This window comes from Streptopelia decaocto (assembly GCF_964273445.1).
Source record: "Streptopelia decaocto genome assembly, chromosome: 10".
NCBI classification, from domain to species: Eukaryota; Metazoa; Chordata; class Aves; order Columbiformes; family Columbidae; genus Streptopelia; species Streptopelia decaocto.
In genome coordinates this window covers 18,002,686-18,021,429 of record NC_138665.1, presented here as the reverse complement: position 1 = coordinate 18,021,429, position 18,744 = coordinate 18,002,686, and the positions used below count along the sequence as shown (strand labels likewise).

The 18,744-nt window shown below is 44.0% G+C and overlaps 2 long non-coding RNA genes across 2 annotated transcripts; both read left to right on the top strand.

Moving 5' to 3' along the window:
• The first annotated feature begins 256 nt into the window (after positions 1–256).
• On the top strand, positions 257–16,401 carry LOC309444258. Its single transcript, XR_014184975.1, has 5 exons — positions 257–377; positions 13,027–13,158; positions 13,265–13,364; positions 15,154–15,214; positions 16,296–16,401. It is a non-coding gene; the product is annotated as an uncharacterized lncRNA (long non-coding RNA).
• Positions 16,402–17,261: 860 nt separating this feature from the next.
• On the top strand, positions 17,262–18,283 carry LOC309444259. Its single transcript, XR_014184976.1, has 3 exons — positions 17,262–17,353; positions 17,489–17,588; positions 18,058–18,283. It is a non-coding gene; the product is annotated as an uncharacterized lncRNA (long non-coding RNA).
• The last annotated feature ends 461 nt before the right edge of the window (positions 18,284–18,744 follow it).

The following is an 18,744-nucleotide window of genomic DNA, read 5'->3' as shown; positions in this document are numbered from 1 at the left end:
GCGGTGGTTGGTTTGTTTGTTTGTTTTTGTCTTGTGGGTTTTGTTGTTGTGGTTTGCTTGTTTTGTTTTCTGGCTGTGTCACTTGCAAGACCACGTTTTAGCTGTGATACAGTCAAGGTGCTAGATAACATGCTCTTGAATTTTTCTGCCTTTAATGAGGTATTCCTGGAACACTATTTTATGGTGTTAAAGATTAAGCAGAGACACAACAGGAGGGAAGAGTGAGGCCTGCAGCACAGTGGGCAGTGAATTAGTAGGAGAGAGGCTTCTAATCACAAAAGAATGATCCCCTTTCTTTGGAGACTGGTGCATCTGGAGTAGCTACAGTATTGGACTATCAGCTGTGAAGGAAGGCTCCTAGAAAAGAAGCAGCACAGGTAAAGAGAAGGGAGGAGAGAGGCAATATAAGCTCTTCTGAGGAGAGAGTTGCAGATGGTGCATTCCCAAGGGGATGCATTTGTGCCAGTGCTGAGCTTGGGACCCTGAGTTTTGTAGATGTCAACAGACAGAAGGTTTGGCGCACGGACTGTACTTTCTTACCCCAAATGCAGCAGTAATCAGCATTTTGACTCTGATTTGCTCGGGTATTTTTTTGCTTTATCCTCACATGCACTTGAATGACCTACTGGTGAGGTTAGACCTCCCCTGGTTTGTGTACTCAGTGGGGGTTTAGAGCCGGGTCTCCGTTCCCAGCAAACGCTGGTCTCCCAGCTCTGTTGTACAGCAGCAGCCAGCCCTGCAAGATGTGCAAGTACAGTCTCTTGGTTCAGTGGCCTGTTCAGGCACTGATTGCCTTGCATCCCTTGTGATGCATGTGGCTGAAAGTTCACCCAGTGCTGGGAGAAGCCTGGAGAATCCCTGTTAGCCTTAAACCAGCCATCGAGGTCCTTCAAGTTGGCAAAGCAGTTGGGAAGCTGGGAATAGCTGCTGATCCCATTCTATATCTGGGAGCATAGGAGGGCACTGACATTGCAGCTGCTTATGGTAAGAGTAGGAGGTTGAAGCTGGTTTTTAAGGAAAAAACAAAAACTACAGGCAAAGCTGGACAATTTGAAGTATGTAGTAATTTGCCTGCCAACAATTACTCCTAAACTTCTACACCTTTTCTCCTCCAGTGAAAACTAAGACATATCTCTCACTGTGGCTCTGTCTAAATTGAATGCGGTCCCACTTGTGCTTAACTTGGCTTTCTGTTACCTTTTACCTATGTCCTTTTTTGTTAAAAGAAAGAAAAAATTTCCTAGATTTAGTAACATCAGGGATTTATCTTTCTAAAGACACAGCTTGAGGAATTGAGGCAAATTTGCTGATCAACTTCACCTGAGAAAAGAGAGTTGCAACACTTTGCTTGGAAAACAACAGATTTAAACACCTGGGCACTTCAGTGTAAAGTGACATTTTTTCATTTTAATTTCTTTTTTTTTTTAAGTGGTTAAATAATTCAAAGAAAAAATTATTTATCTGGTGGAAATACTACCTTGAGTGAGCATCACTACTGGAAACTACCTGTTGTGATATTGGGAAGGTGCCCAGTTTTCTCCCTTTTTGATGAATGCAGGTGACTCATGGCTTTTAATTTTTGTAGCCTTCACGATGGAGAGGAAACTGCTTTTGGAAAGCCCCTGCCACTTCCCTTTGACAACTGGGCTCCTGTAGTTTGAGGCTGCTTTTAATGTTATTCAGTGTAACTAAGTGGGGTAAGAGAGGGGCCTTGGTGTTGCCTTGAATGTGGAGTACACTTAAAACAGGATTAGCTAGCAAGCTGGTTTAGGGGATGGAGTTAGACAATGCAATTCTCCCAAATCTGGCTTTGTATATGGAAAAGGAGCTTGAGGAAGAAGGGGATGAGGGCAGACTTGCTGCCTTGCTGGTAACATGAAGCCACCTCTCCCATGCAATCCCAGGCTCACCTGGAGAAAAAAATGCAAGTTGAATGGGGAGGGACAAGCTTGGCAATCTGAGAGGCTACTTTTGCAAGGAGCAAAAGGAGACAAGGACTTGGTGAGGCCCATGGGATGAGCGAGCAGACGCAGCTGCTGCTGCAACTTGTATTCACTTGCTGTCTCACCGAGGGAGATTAGCATGTGCAGCATTTTAAAGAGGTGCGTCCCCTCTCCCTGGATGTGCTGTCACATCCCCTAGCTGGGGACAGTTGTGTTCGCTGCTTCCTGAAACAGCAGATCCCCTGAGAGCTTTTCACCTCCCCAACATGACACAGAGATGAAATGAGACCTTTCCTGGAAAGAGACCTTTCAGACAGGTGGGATAAAAGGAAACAGTGTGTTTATCCACAAATCAGATTATAATTCCAGGAGGCTAGGGGAAGGGAGGCAGTGCTTGGAATTTGAAACGGAATTTAAAGGAATAATTTAGGGTTCTGCCACTGAACAATGTCAATGAGCTGGCTGGGAATAAATCAGACTGCACTTGCACAAAGTGACCTGGAAAGATATTACTGCCTGTCCTTGGCCAAACCTCGTCACCATTGGGTGTCATTGAATGGAGGGTGAGGTAACCCTGGTTGGAGCCAGGGAAGGCTCATCTGGGGAGCGAAACCTGCTGGGCACGAGCTTGGGAGCCTCTAAGGTGGCCTTTGTTCCAGACCACAGAAATCTCTCCTCTGAGTAGACCAACCCTTGTTGGTACCATTTTGCCTCTTGAAAATGCACACAAAATCTTTTATTAAAAACCCTGCAGATGAGTTAACAGCTGGGAGAAGATGGAATATGATTAATGTCTTGTGAATTAGCCCTGGAGGTACTTTATGGAAATAACATTTACAACACTATTACACGCAGTCCTGAATGTGTTTTACATTTTTAAATGAGGGGAATGAATGTTTCTCTCTGCTCTGCTCCCTTCTCCCTTGGGCCCTTGCCGAAGTACAGAAATACAATCCCCGCTGATTTGGGACGGAAGGTTTTGACGCTGGGGGAGGTATTGGACTGTGCAGTTAATTGAATGATCTTACTGACCCTGGCACATTATCAAACAAGGAATCAAAATGTGTCCTGACATGTAGGACGCAGTTACAAGTCATTAAGAGAGAAGTTATAGATGCTAGGATGGAAAGGAAGGATCTATCAGGCTGTTTTGTCCATCTTTTCTCTGCTAACATGTGATTCTTCCTGACAGCATATGGTTTGATGCTTCTGGAATAATTTAGCTCCTGACACCTTTTGAGCAGTGTGGTGCTTCGAGCAGTCCCATTTATTTCAGTGTTTTAAGTGTTCTGCTTAAGATTTTCCTTCCAAACTACTCAAGTCTTGCTAGAGGGAGATGGTAATCTCTGTGGAAGTAGTGGTAGGTGGAGCCCCTGCTTGGTTACGTGTGCCATACTGAGGAGGATGCTCTGTGGAGACTTTCCTTAAGAGAAAAGGCAAGTGTCCCCTCCTGGGAGCCCTCTGCAGCCAGGACCATGGTACCCTGGGTTTGCCTCACTACAAGAAATGTAATGAATGACCCTGTTTGGCAACAGCAAAACTCTCCCGTTCCTTATGCATGTCATCTTGCATCTGAAGAGAAGCTGGACTCTTGAAGCTGTGTGACTGCCTTGCACAATGCAGACCGAGTGTGTTCTCTCCTAGTGTATCCAGGAAAGACTAGAAATGGGCAGCTGAAGTTCTCAGTCTGGTGATTTTGGTAAGGTCAGTCCAAAGGAGGGGCAGAGAGAGGAAGGAGGGAAGAATCCTAGGAATGGGCTAGATGGGACAGCTGAAAAGCAATGAACCCCACACTCCCATCACCAGAACTGATGACAAAAGATGAGACCAAACTAGTTCAGGTAACTGCACAGTAGTAAACCTGATGAAAATACAAGAGGTGGTCTTGGGGAAAGTGACAAAGCAGGTGCATCCACTTGTGTGTCTCTACTAAGACACTAGTTTTATTGGTGACAAGATGATGAAGGAAGAGCTCTGAACTGACTGAGCTCATAGTGGTTGTGAAGTTGGCTTTATACTCAAAATCCAGTAATTTTCCATGAGTACCTGGTGTTTTAAAAAGCTCTGTTTAGTGGTGACTGTTTTGCTAGAACACTCTGCCGTTCATAGGCATCCTCAAGCTTGGCAGTGAGCCTTTCTGCCAAAAGCCTGGCTCTGTCCCAGACTATCTCAGATCATCTTGGACCCTGACGCAATGCCACCCTATGAAAGGGTCTAGTCAGACCTGCCTCAATGTCTGGTATGATATCTGCTCCAGGCAAGCTGAAGGCTACAATTATTCACTGGTTTACTGAATACTTTTCAGTAGATTAAGCACTCTGAGAGAAATTGAGATCTTCGTGAGCAGGAAGTGGAGGTCACATATCTCCCCTTTACCCTAAATACAGTGGAGGAGTGGGACATCTGAGCCACAACCAGACTTAAAAGGTACTAATGTGACACAAAGCCTAGCAGTCCCTCCCAGTCATTTCTGTGATATGTCTAGGAAAAACTTGTTTTCCTCTTTGAACTGCAGGTCGGGAAACCCAGCTCAGCTGGGAGCGGTGCATAAAGCACGGGTAGCTTCTGGGAAGGTGGGTGCCTGTGTGAATGTGGATCAAAGACTTGTCTAAAGCTCCTGTGTGGCATGTAGCCAGGGGACTATGACACGGGTTAGCTCTGTCCTGTGCCCATGCCAGCCAGCCCCACTGGCTGATACCCCTGTGCAATGTGTTTTCCTAGCACAACTGAAGAGCCCAACTGCTGCAAGTTGTTGTGATTAGGAGTTAAGGTCAGTCTGCTGGACTTTGAGGGGACAAGTGACTTTCTTCCAGGCTCACAGGCACAGAGGGGCTGTGCTGTAGTGTTGGGAAACTCCTGTGGCTGCAGTTGGCAGAGATGTTTATGCCAAGTCTGTTTTATTATTTTAGTTTTTATCACCATCTAGTGGCAGGCCTTGGGAACTGAAGTCTTAAATCAGACTTAAAATTATCCCAGAAGATTGCATGACATAATCTTATAGTCCCTTACTCTCCCTTTATATTTTTGCCTTCACTAATTTTATCTTTCAGTTGGAATTATGCTTCCACGAATTATTGGTTTCCCACAAATTCAGCCCTGAATTTCCATGTCAGGAGGATTACATATACTTGTTTTAAAACCCATGACTCCCTTGGTGTTCCAGTCTCTCGCAAAGCATAGCTTGAATGCAGCAAACAAATCCTAGAAGATGAATATCATTTAAATTAACTTTAATTTAGGATTGATTGATGAGAGGGAGCTGATCAGGGGCTCTGAATATGCTAAGCCATCATGGTCTTGACTTCAAGTCTTAAGGTCAACTTGCTCAGCACTGGAGAGCTGCTGAGACACAGTGGGAGGCCTTGTAATGGTGGTGCCATGTGGGAACCAACAGGTGTTTTGGGTGAACAGGCTGCATCCCTGAAGGGGTTCACTGGTAGAGAGATGAAAACCTGCCAGGAATGAGCAGGACTTGCACAGGGCACAGGAATGTTCTGTCTTTGACCTTAGTGCAGGCTCTGTTCTGGTTTAAGTGAAAAAGCACTGAATCTGCAATACTCAAAACTGATGTTAAAGTGTAACACGTAAGTAAATGTACTGAGCTTTGTGTTTTAACCTGACTGCCAATCTAGGTGTGTATCTAAGCATTTCTAAGGTGCAAGTCTCCTCTATTTTCTTTAAAAAACAATTATACAAAACCCTCTGAATTAAAATAATTCTGCCCTCAAATACTGTATACCACTGGACAGATCACCTGCAAACTTCCTATACTGTCACTAATGTGACGTTCACAAATCTTTAATCTGAAGTTGAATCTTCCAAGAATCCCTATCTGAAACCACATCAAATTCACCAGGTGGAGACCTGCACTTCCACCATGGAGATAAATAATCCTAGATGTGTACTTGTATAAACCCTGCACTATCTTCTGTAGCTCACTGCAGTTCTCTTGAAGAACTTATTCCAGGCAGAAGGACTGTGTTCTTACTGCTTGTCCTACAATAATGGAAAGGAGTGGTTGTGACTGTATTTTCAAAATAATAATAGTCCCATTGCATGTTCTTGCTTTGTGGTAAATAATTTAGAACAAAGAACAGTGAATACTTCTGACTTAAATGTACAATGTCTCTACAGACCTCTTAGCCAGATTAATGTTGTTGTTTTTTTATTCACTGGTTGTGGGAGAGGTGTTCAATGCTTTGACTGAATAGATGTTTAGAACTGAGGTGGGTTTTGGTCTGTCTGGAAAGTCTAATGGTCAATGCCCTGCCAATTGGTACAACCTTGGAAGGTCCCAGAGGATTTTAAGAGCAAGGGGGGTACAGTCTGGATTCACCCTGGGCTTCCAGCAGCTTTCAGCTTGTGCTGAGGACCCTGGGGCTGCTGGGGAGTTTCACTGGTGGAGCTGCAGGCACCCACAGGTGGGCAGACTGTAATGCCCAGTTTCACTTCTGATACGTATGGTTCAGATGTCTCCATTTGGAACTTTGACCCAAAGCTGCATTTATAGTCTGCTTCTAGGAGATGATTCCTTCCAGTAACTGGAGGAGAGACAAATTGTATTCTGGAAGTGGAGTACAAGTCCATCTGTCTGTCCCCCCTTCTCAGCCTTTGACTTTTTTAGGCCAAGCAAAAACATTTATCTACTTGGTGCCTTAAGTCTTTCACAATAATAGATATAAAATACATTGGAAGAGCTTCCCTGTGTTACAATGAAATATTGTGTATTTCCATCACATTTTCATGCCTCTCATTATGCCATGAGGTTCAGGCAATAAAAGCTATGTAAGAGATTCTGGCTCTCTCTTAATGATCTTTAACTTCTTTAAATGATTTTGTGAATCTTAGCCTATGTTAACTGCTAGCTTCTATTTATGGCTCAGCAACCATGAGCAAGTTATAGCTGATAGATGAGGAAAAGGCTAAAAATGGGAGTTTTCTGACATCACAACAGATTGAAAAAAAAATCACGTGCATCTATTCTGGGAACTCAGCTGCCAGGTTGGCACTACATGGGCTGTCACTGGGGCTTGAAGAGCATTTGTAACAGTACGTGGAGGATTCAGACAAGCAGTTCCAGTTCTGTCTCTAATGTCCCATTTCCTACGGTAACACATGCCTGAAAATTGGGAAGAAGCGAATTCCAAATGATGTCTGTGATGACAGAAGTCATTCCCAGCAGGCTTTGTAGTTTCACACTGGCATGTCCACAACTTAAGGCTACTTCTCCATTGCAATGTCCACCTCTGATCTACATCCTCACTCACAGGGCAGCCCAGCTCTGCCAAAGTGCTGGTTGATGGTGTCGATGCACAAAGAAGCCTAAGAAAACTGTAGCCACCTCCTTTTTAGTTTCTCTGGCAGCAGAACTGGACAGATGAGTCACAAGTCTGCCCTGTGTGTCTGGGCTGGTTCTGGGGGTGTGGGTTTAGCACAGAGGGTCACCATCTCACCTCATGCACACACAAGTGGAAGATGCCATTCTGGCACATCAGTGACCAGTGATGCTGGCAGCCAGAACTGAGAAAACATAAAGTGGTGAACAAATTAAAAATGCAAAATTGGCTTTTAAAATGGGGATATGAAAAATAATATGCAAGGGTGTTTTATGCTTCTCTTTCAACAGCTTTCTTGCTACAAATATTACTATGAAAAAAACATCTTCCTGCTACCCAGTGCTGTGCAGAAATGTAGCACGCAGGCTTTTCAGGGCCTGCAGAAGTTTCAGATGCTTACAGCTTGCTGGTTATACTAATGTTTTGCCTTGGCTGATGTATCTCCTCAGGGCAGCAATAAAAATAACCAGCTTTAGTCCACTACTTGGCTGCTAATTGTCCACTTGTAGATCTTAGTCCCAGCTGGGCCTGCTTCTGCCCAAAGGCGGTTGTGTTCAGTAAAGTGGCTGTTCGCATTTGCAAGCAGCCTCACAATAGAAGCAGGTGGCTGCAATTTTTCCAGGCAAGAAAGCTCTTTGAAGGAAAGGAAAGGGGGCAAATGAGGAGAGGAAAAAAACCGAAAACAAACAAAAGGCAAACAAACAGGGAAAGAAAAAAAACCCACCACAACGCAAAGCATCTATAAGAGGAAAGCCTCTGCACTGCTCTGGTTAAGATGGATAGAGACCAAAAGTGTGCATAAATGAAAAGAGAAGCAAAATTTCAAAACATAGGAGGGAGAAGAAATGCTGCTTCTATGATTTCTCTGCTGACCCCTGCGTCCAGGGCTGCCCTCTCTGTTTTCAATTTTGATCAGTATGCAACATCTAAGTATCTTGCAGTGAAGATAAAGCCCCCGCTACAGCTAATTTAAGCCTTCTGATTATTATTTCCTTCAGTTAGTTACCTTGTCTCGGCAGCTTACAAGTAGTACGGATTTTCCCTGGGGTGCTTCAGACCAGAGGTGGAAACCTGCAGCTAAGCACAAAGGAAGAAAATGGCAAGAAATCACTTAAGCACTGCAGAGCTCTCCTTACTTGAGTAACTTCCAGACTGCCTGTCGCATCCTCTCACTGGTAACAGACATCACCTGGAAAGGGGATAGCACGGAGCTAGTCTCTGGGAAGAAACAACAGAGAAAAAGTGTCACAGAATGTGATTGTTCAACAGCATTGCTTAGCAGAAGCCAGATTTTCTTGTATCAAAGGAAATTCTGCTATTTTTAAATTGTTTTTCATGCAGAAATGTTGAAAATGAAGCCTTTGAAATGTCTTGCCTTGTGACAACTTGATGTGTGGGGTGGAACCTATCAGTCTACCAAAAAACTTCATATTATTATACTGAATTGCAATCTCTGTTCTGTTATACTATCCAACAGCTACTCCGATATAATCTCATCTATATGCCTACAGCATGTATACATATGAGCAGAACAGAGACTGAATGTTCACCTCTTTGCCACTACAAGCATCTGGAGGCATCAAATAAAACAGATAGGAGCAGTTTGGAAGCAAACAAAAAGCTGCAATTCTTAGCTAGTTTAGTAGCTGAACTGCAGATCTTCCTGCAAAGGGACAGCATGGATGGCAAAGGTTTACATGGGATCAGAGGGAAAATGGTCAGTTAATGAAAGACATTCCTACCAGGGCTGCTATAGACAGAGGAATTGCATCTGCCTGAGTCACAGGAGCTGAAAGGGTTTTAAGATACCAGAGAGTATTAACATTTCAAAGTCTTGTCTTCTCATTGCTTTCAGCTCCTCTTAGAAGGGACGTACTAGGACTGGTGGACAGTCGTGACTCATTATGGTGCCCTCTCAAACTTAGAATTTTATATCCTCTTATGAATTTTTGTTCTATACAAACATTTTGCTCACTCTAAAAAGTGTTTGCATTTGAAAAGTAAAAGATGAATTCTTACAAAATGCTTAAACTGATATCTTAAAGTATTGGTAGCTTGTTTTCATTCATCTTTTGGAATAAAATGTCAGTTTTGCACGTTGATATTGTTTCACATTTTCACAAGGCATTCTCCATTCAGGTACACATCATTTTTGAACCACAATCAGTATTAAGTTGGGAATTTCCCAGGACAACATTTAAAAATGTGAAAAACCAGCCTGGATGCAGATAAGGTATGAATGAATTGTAAAAGATAGTTGTTCTGATGTGCAGGTCATCTCGTTCCAAAATAACTCCAAGAAGTGCACTTTTCAGAGACATCTGGGCTGCAGGGCTCAGTGCTCGGGCTACCATAGTAGAGATTTTTCTTTTTAGTTATGAATATCTTGTGACTCTGCTAGCCTGAGGATATGGAGGCTTCCCCCATCTTCAAAGGGCTGAAGCTATGGCTGACACTGTATATTCTTGCCGTGGATTTCGTAGCTGGACAGTGTATTTCATCTTGTTTGTAATTTCTGGACGGATGTGTTCAACACTACAGGTAGCTGCAGTCTACTCCTTGTTTCTTAGCAAGAACTGGCTGGGTTGAACACTGAGGGCTGCAATTTACAAACGTGGATGTGTATTGAGCAAACCTCTGTGCAAACTCTCCAGAGCTTCTATGTCCACAGGCAGGTTCACCTTACAAGGAGTCCAAAAATTTATGGAGAAGCCAGAAACTTGCTGGGGAACACGTGAAGTAGTGGGAGGAGGTTGAAAACCTCTAGTATCTGATCACTCTCTCAATCACAGGTGATAATTTTGTAATTATTCATGAAGATTCATCTGTAGATATCTAAGCAGTAGGTTTCTTCTTTACTCTTCTAATTGGGATGCAGAAAGAAGATTTTTGCTTGGATTCAGTGAGAGTTGCAGAGATGAGACAGTGGCTGGCCCATTGCTCTAGGTCATAACCCAATATGCAACCTCGTCATGTCTAGAGAACCATGAGCAACCTCCTGGCTGAGCTGGGCTGAGCTACAGCTGGGGCACATGGAATTCTTAAGGAGCACAGTTTTCCTGTGCAGCCACCCAGAGCATGAGCACAGGGCCTTCAGGCGTTCCCTTCTCAGTAAATCTAGACCAGCTTCATATGACAGATTAAGCCAGAACAGAAAGCAGTCACGGGAAATACAATTTCTTGATAGCTAGGAGAACAGTGTTTCTGGAACAGCCTGATGAAAGCAAGACTAAGCTAACAAGTAGCTAGCAAGACTAAGGTTCTGCCGTTCTGGCCATGCTTGCTTACACAGAGAGAAAATAAATATTCCTTGATTTATAAGGTTTTTTTCTCAGTTTGCTTTCTTCCAGCCCAGGTCTGCTGAAGGCAGTGACAAGTTTCTGTCCTTCAAAAATTTCAGCATAACCTGAAAACAATGTTACTTGGGGATCAGCACTAGTTGTATTAATATTTGCTCAGCAGATTAGCTCTGAAGAGCTGATAATTTATGGGCTCTTTGTTCACTGTGGTTTGGTACCCATGGATTCCCTCTCTGGAAGTGTCTTGCTGCAGCATTTCTGTCTTTTGGGGTCAGGGTGATGAGCTGCGTGGGTGTTTTTAGACATGAATCACATGCAAAAGGCTGATTCTCTTTTTCTTTTTTTTTTCCCTGACATACTAGGCAGCTTTTAAAAAAACAGCCTTTCAAATTCCCAGACTTCTTTTTCAACTGAAAAACAACGCAAAGATTTATACTTGTTAATTGTTCTCTCTTATTCACGGTGGGTTTATGCATCACAACAGTGTCATGGTTTGTGCAGACATGTCCTGTATGGCAGGGTTAAGGCCAAATGACTATGGTAATGTGGGACCTACCACGTCAGGTACTTCAGCAAGTGCCCTTTGAGATCCATGCTGCTGCAATTTCTTGGAATCAACTTGGGAACAGCCAGACAAGCTGAAGTAATCTGTATGTGAACTTCTCTTTGGAGATCAGTTTTTGTGACGTTGGAGATGTTGCTCAGTCTCCCCAGGTCTGTGCTTGGGCAGAGGATGAGGTGCTGCCAATATCTGCCATGCGGCTGTCCCAGATATGGGCAGAAGCAGCATCGTGTCATCCTGGCAGTAATGACACCACCGCCCTGGCTCTAAACATGCTTGCTGCAATTCAGGCTGCAATCAGCATGTCTGAAGTCAAAATCTGTGTAGTTTTTTCTTCATTATGCAGAGGGGATTTTTGTTGAGTGGTTTCAGAGGAAAGGTATCCAGTTCATCCAGGAAAAGGAACCTTTTTGGTGTCTGGATTATCTCCCATCTGCCATAAGTGGTCACTTGGTTAAGAAGAGGGCTCCTGAACCCTCTGGGCCCTTCCTGGTATGTTGCACCACTGGAGGTTGTTGTGTTAGTACCGTAATGACCAAACTTTGGGTCCAAACTAACAATTTTTTTTTGCGTTTTCCGTGCTGTTTGTGATTTGAGTATTTAAATTGGAACCTTCTGACTTAAATTTAGGTCTGTTTGCTGAAGTACTGTGGCCCTGGGGCTATGAAAGCTAAACCCGAAAGCTACTTGTATTTGCAGGTGAAGGAAATGTAACGAGTGCCAAAGTGAAGATAGTGCTAGCTGAAAATAAACCCCATCCTATATTTTATTGCTGTCCTGCCATGGGCATCAGCTTCTTCAGATCTATGCTGTTGGTCTAGCAAGACTTTTTCTTGTGCCAGCTGTGCTGTTTTGGCTGAATCGAGGTAACTTTCCGTGTAGTTAGTCAATTTTCTTCTTAATAGCTAGCAGCCTTTTTTTTTTGGATTTAATTTGAGAATAATAAAATAGCACCCTGGGATAAACTTAATGTTTTCTTCCAGTAGCTTCAGTGTCTGGGATTCGGTTTGAAAAGAATTTAGAACTTACTGATATCTTGACTGCTGCCAAGGAGACAAAGGACTTTCCAACTTCCCAGGGTGGCCCTCCTTCTTCAGTTGCCACCATCTACAAGGGATCTCATTCCTGCGGCTTCGCTATGTCCACTGTGATTTACACGTTTCTACTGAACTTGCTGTGCTCATGGTGTCTGCCCTTTAGCAAACATTGCTGGGAGCACACATTCCAGCAGCTAAATATTGTTCTGTATCACTTTTCTTCTATTGTTACTCTGTTGAACCTGTTTTTATTTCAACCCATGAGTCTTTCCTCCTTTTCCCTTCCTTCCCCCAGACGAATGAAAAGTGAGAATGACTGTTTACTGTTTTAGCCATTGCCCAGGGTTAAATGATAATCCCAGCAAATGTGTGTCAGAAGCTGTGAGCAAAGCCAGTAACGCCTGTGTCAAGAGGAACACGTCTCCAGACAGAGGTGAGAGTTGAGGTGCTACGTGAAAGTAATTTCTGCTAATGTGTCCCATCTTCCAAAATACAGAACAAGTCCATGATCCACTTTCAGAGTAGTAAAATATCCTATGCATGCTCTAGGACCATATTTTATTAAAAAATAGAAAAACCCTGATCCTAGCCTACCTGTCCTTGGCTTGAACCTACTTGAGCTATTAACTGAAATCAGCGCCAATACCCTGAGAGTGAACTGCTGGGCAAAGTGAAAAAGGGAATGAGGAGCTGCCTGCCAGCCAAGCACAGCCCCACTGTGGCAGATAAACCCTCTTGCACTTCTGAGGGGCCAGGTCTGTTCTCATCAGTCATTCACCGTGCAGATTCAAACTACCAAGCAAAATGCCTTTGTATCTGTCACCCCAGCCTGGTGCGTTTTCTTTACAGTGACAGGAAGCCTTGCGTATGTGGAGAGCAATTCTGTCTCAGCTGACAAGTGCCAACTTAGTCACTTGATAGTGTGAGCCTGTGCTCCTAGACTAGTGCTTCAGTGTAAAAGGAATAGCTGCTAGAAATCAGGTAAGTTCCTACCAAAAAAACAAAACAAACAAACAAAAAAACCCACAAAACCAACTATATAGTACTGCGGTCCTTGGTTATGTTTATCCGCAATTCTCTGTTTCAGCTTCACGTGCTACTGAGCAGCTTTCCATAGGAAGCCCTGGGAAAGGAGACAAGAAAAACAACTTAGAAAGAAGGTCAGCAGCAAAGAACACATGGAAAAGGTTGGTCCAGGTTTTCAGACATGCTTGATTTGTATTTTTGGCACTATGCTGAATAAGTTCCAGATCAAAGATGAGCTTCATTCCACTTGCATTTACAGCCTCTGCTAGGGAGGGAATTGCTGACGGTGTCCTGAGAAGCTTTTGGGTGCTCTCAGCTCCCCTGCCTGGGTCACTTACCAGTGCTCTGGAGCTTAGTACCCTTTGCATTAAGCCCTCAGAAAGCTGGAAGGGGTTTTTTTTGTTCAGGCCACTTTCCTTTTTGAGAACCTCAAATCACTTTGCTGAGTGACTGTTAAAAAAGCAGATGAGAGACACACATTCCCCTTTCATATTTTAATTCAGTGCAGATACCTGGCTTTGGGAAAAAGGCATTTTCAGTAGCACTAAGGGAGCTGTGCATCTTGGAAAGAGCAAGTTTGCTTTTCTATTTTTGGCATCCTCTTTAAGGATGTGGTGTTTAATCTGAAGCATTTCGGTGCCTAGTTCCCTTCTCTATTGATGAGCTGTCAGTCTCATGGCTTGGAGCGATGCTCAGATAAACCTCCACTGTCATATAAGCTGCTTTGATAGCTGATAACCTTGGGGTGCTTTTGAAATTGATGTCATAAAGTATAATATATCAGCACCAGGCATCAAATTTGCTGTTGCAGAGCAAGGGATTCTCTTGGTTGTAAGACTAGAGGCAACTAGAGGCAGGTATTCAGATGCTTGGGTCAGCTGAGCTTGGGTGGGAGATGGGCAATTTTCATTTGTGTCTGTCTGCTCGGCTTCCCATTAGAGACAGTGGGCATTTTGGGGACACAAGGCCATATAGCAGAGAAGAAAGGTGGAATTGAAGACTCACGGGATGCAAATGGCATCTTTAATGATGGCCCTGATGGCTTTTCTGCACTTCCAAATGGAAATGGGCTCAGGCCACCGGGTTCAGAGAATGAAGCCATTGAAGGCAGTGATCACAGAGCAGTGGAAGAGCTCTCCTTTAGCCAGGCTTGTGACACTGACCCCTCTTGGTGTGAGCTGCTGAATTACAACATACTTCATGGTGTTCTGTGGGTTGGTTGCTGGAGAGTCAATCCTTAGCTCTGTGTCCTTCAGCAAATTGAAGGACTGAATTATTATACCCCATTTTCAGTAGCTGAATTACTGAGCACTGGCAATTCCACAAGGATGCTGGGGGGGGGGGCAACACCGCTGGCTTTTGTGCTTCATGTACCTGAACTTAAGCATGGGTATTCAAAGGTTCTCAGTTTAATTTAATACAGCCTTTTGGATTTTAGAGTGGGTAAAATGACAAATGTAGGAATTGATAGCATAGGTACTTGAAAAAGAGATATCATCAGGTATCAAAATCTCATTTGAAAGGTATAAATCTTTGGGCAAATAACATAAGTCTTTTTTTTTTATTAGAAGAACACAGTCAAGCATCATCCTGATGATATATTTAGCTTTTAAACTGTGTTCTGAGATCTTCATTTGCAAAGTGATTCGAGCTTCTTGTCTGCAGCACAGTGGCAGTAAGTGCTCTGTGAAAAGCTCCAGGATCTGTGGACTGATGTCCGTGCAGTGCTGGGGAGGGGCTCTGGAGCTGCAGTGCCCTTGGGGTGAAATGTTTATCTGCTTTTAAGCTAAGGCATTGTCCACAATCTCTCTTCTGTCCTTCACCTTCTTGAGTGGAGAAGTTATGAAGAAGCTTTTAGTGCTTGTCTGTGTAAATACTTAAATGTTCAGGCATAGAGACCTATGGTCTTTGTGTGGTTTGGAGAACTGTGTATCTTCCTTTCTGTTTCAGGAAAAAGAGGCTGTCAGGAAAATGGACCTATTCAGTCTACTGAGTAAGAAATGTCATAGAGGTGAGATGAAAGGAATAGGTATGTGGAGGATATGCATCTTCTTTATAGCTTGCAGTTTTGGCTGTCAGGCAGGGGAATGAGGTTTTTTTCAGAGATAGTTCTGCAGTGACTGTTGTGTACTCAGAGCAGGTCTGCATATATATACAGATGATGCACTGAGTGGTGGCAAAGGAGTGGGAATAAGGTGAAAACCTCTCAGCATGAGGGTACCCATAGCCAGTTGTGAATCACTACACAGCTGTTGAGATGTGCTGCTCCGTGCCCTGCATGGCAGTGTCAGCAGGACAGCTTTTGCAGAAAAATGGAGGCACCTGTTAAACAGGCACATTTCTGAAACCGGAGAGGATAACATAATGAATTCCCTGTGTATTTTACCTTGGGGATCTAGGATAACCTGAGCTCACAGTTTCACCCCATGGGCAATGAGAGATGTACCATCACACTGGACATGGCGCATCACTGGCTGAAGTAAATGAGATGGGTCTGAGGTGTTTCAGATGGAGCATAGTCATGGTTTTCCTTTTCTGACAGGGATGTATCAGGGTGGAGAAAAAAGTGAAGACTAAACTTTTGGACACCTGGCATATGAAGAACTTCTTAAACTGCCATTGAGCCACTAGATATAAATGCTTGTCTTGGGCTACGTCTCAGTTCTGACCAGGGCAAAGGAATTATCAGCTGTCCTTGTGTTTTGTCATGAACCCAGTTGCTTGTGTCCAGCTTGGCTGTTGCAGGCTGGACACTGGTGGCTGGCTGAGTACTGCTGCAGCAAGACTGTGAATCTTTCTATAAGATTGTCCTGTACCCTGGGTGCAAATGCATGTTACATGGTGCAGAAAGGACCAAAACATGGGACCAAGTCGGCCTCTGTCCTTAGGGGGATCATGGATGTCATCTGTTGAAAGACTTAACCATGTTACTGAAATGATGCTGTCCTGGATGAAACTTGGTCTTGTGTTGTAAGCAAAAAAATAATGTGTATAGGCAAGGGAGCTGCTCTTGGGAAATCTTGCTCAAGAGTTATGTTTTTCTGGCTCTATTTTTGGTCTTTTTTCTTTACAAAATTCTTGTACTAACACAGATAATGCTGTGTAGATGCAATGAAGACAGAAAGAGCTTTAAGCCTCAGTAAGGAGCATCAGCCTGCCCCAGACGAGCAGTGTCTGAAGCTACGGAAGTGCCCTGAACTGGTGAGTGAACAAATCTAAACACTTATTTACCTTTGGGGGCCTAACCACTGATTTCCCAGAGGCTGAAATGAGGGATCCCAGCAGGGGAACCAAGAGGCCCTGAGGTGGTGCCCCTAAGGCCTAGTGACTAGGGCTGGTGGGTGGGTGGCTGTGACATGCATTGGAGTGAGTTAGAGCAGCTTGGCAAACACAAAGTGCTTCCTGGGAACGTCCATAACTAATGTTTAAGGACTGGTTGCTCTGATTAGTTAGTGCTTTAGGAAAAGTCCCAGAGGCAGGAGACAAGCTAATGTGGATTCATCAGCAGCTGACCCAGTCTTGACTCAATCAGTGTTGGTGGTGTTCTATAAGCAAAGCATGGGAAAGCTACCTCACCCCTTAGCCTCAGTGCTGCTCCTTGTTGTCCTGTGCTTCTCTGCATCCACTTTGCTTAATAGCCTACTAAAAATAATTTGTTTACTCTAGGTTCTACATCCACGAGTGTAGCTCTTCTAGTAAATCTTACTTTCCTGGATTGTTACCCTGTTACAGTGTTTATGTTAAGGCAATGGAAAATTGCCTTAAGTGCTCCTTAAGTCCTCTCTCCCTCCTGCTCCTCTCTGCATTTTTTTTTATGTAGAGAACTGGGAAATCTGTTATCAAAGTAATGGAGGCATAGCAGGGAAAATAAAACCTTTTTGGGGAGGTGAGGCAGGATTTGTACAAGGGATCTAAAAATCTCTGTAGGGAAGAGTTGCCATCAGGCAGTGCAGGGCAGAGATGTGTGCACAGCAGAAGTTCTGAAGCAATGGGTTTTCCTTGTGCAGAGATGGAGGAGTCCTAGGAGAGCTGAGGATCACCTGCTCCATTGGGAACAACCAGTACAGACCTGTAGCATCACTTTTGTGGCAGATACCAGCATGCCAACTTGCACACAGTGCCGGGCAAAGCATGCTCAAGTAGGAGGTGAGTCCTGTGTCCTAGCTGTTCTCCCCAGATGAATTAACTCCTCTCCCCAGGGCCAGCAAGCAGCTTTTGCTGCCTTTCTTCAAAAATCAGTTGGTGCTTAGCTGCAGTTGGAGCCTTTCTTCCCAACCAAGGGAAGGCTGTGGCATACTCACCACATCACCAACAGCTGGCACAGTCAAGCTGGAACGTGGATTCCTTTTGCTCCAAGATGCCCAAGCACGTTTCTGGACTTGCAGGTACTTGCTGTTTAAGAACCCATAACTGATCTTTGCCCATGTTCTGACTTGCTGTTTGGGACCATCTGGGGATACTGCAACTGGAGCACAAGGAGTAAGTGGCTGGTTTTTCAGATTGCCCTTCAAAAGAACCAGTCACTGGAGTTTGCATTCATTACCCATTGGTAAAATGTTACAGCAGGAAAGAAGCAAGCTTAAAGCACATAATTCTCACAGCACATTTGGATGCACCCTTGTGCTCCTTCTCCAGCAGCCTGTGCTCCCCTTACCCTGGAGCTCTTCCCTGAGGAACAGCTGGGCATAAATTCCACATCACCAACATGCTGTGTCATTTCTGCTCTTGGGAATGAGATCTGGAGAAAGCCACAGCTAAGAAAGACAATACAACACTTGGTTAATTTAAGCATCTCACTTCTTAGCAGACAAAAGGACAGCTCACATGGCTCCTCAACCCCTGCTTTTCACCCAGGTCCTTGTTGGGAAGATCACACTGCTGTGCAGCCAGTGCTGAGAGGCAACAGCTGACAGTCACATTCATGTCCTAGCTGCATAACTCCTCTCCTTTCAGTGCATTACAGCTGGGGAAGGAAGTGTCCTCCTGCTGTTTCCTTCCCTCCCTCCCACTCCCTTTACAAATGATGTTCTTGTACCACCTTACTCTCTCCTTCTTTTTACAGACATGATGAAAGTATAACTCTGACTACTTAGAATAATACATTCTATTTGCAAGGCTATAAATCACTGCCACAAATCAGTATGAGTAGCACTGTTTTAATATGAATAAATATTGGAAATTGAAGGTTCCATCTTCCTTTTCTTCTCCTGCAGGATGGGGTGACTTGTAGGAATGCTATATATTTACAGTATCTCCAGCTAACATGACCCAACGTGCTCATGTGCATTTTTACACAGACTTCATCCATTTACATACACACACATATATCAACACCAGCGCCCATATGGTTTAACCATGGATCACTTTTGTATGACACAAATTAGGACACCAGTGATAAGACCCCATCACACCCTTAAGGACTTGTTCTCTGTGCTTTCACATCTGCTCCTGTTCACAGTGCAGTCATTGCCACCTTGGTATTACTGGCAAGAACCTTGGCACTGAGAACACCTTCTGCCTTTCTCTACCCTGCATCTCCCA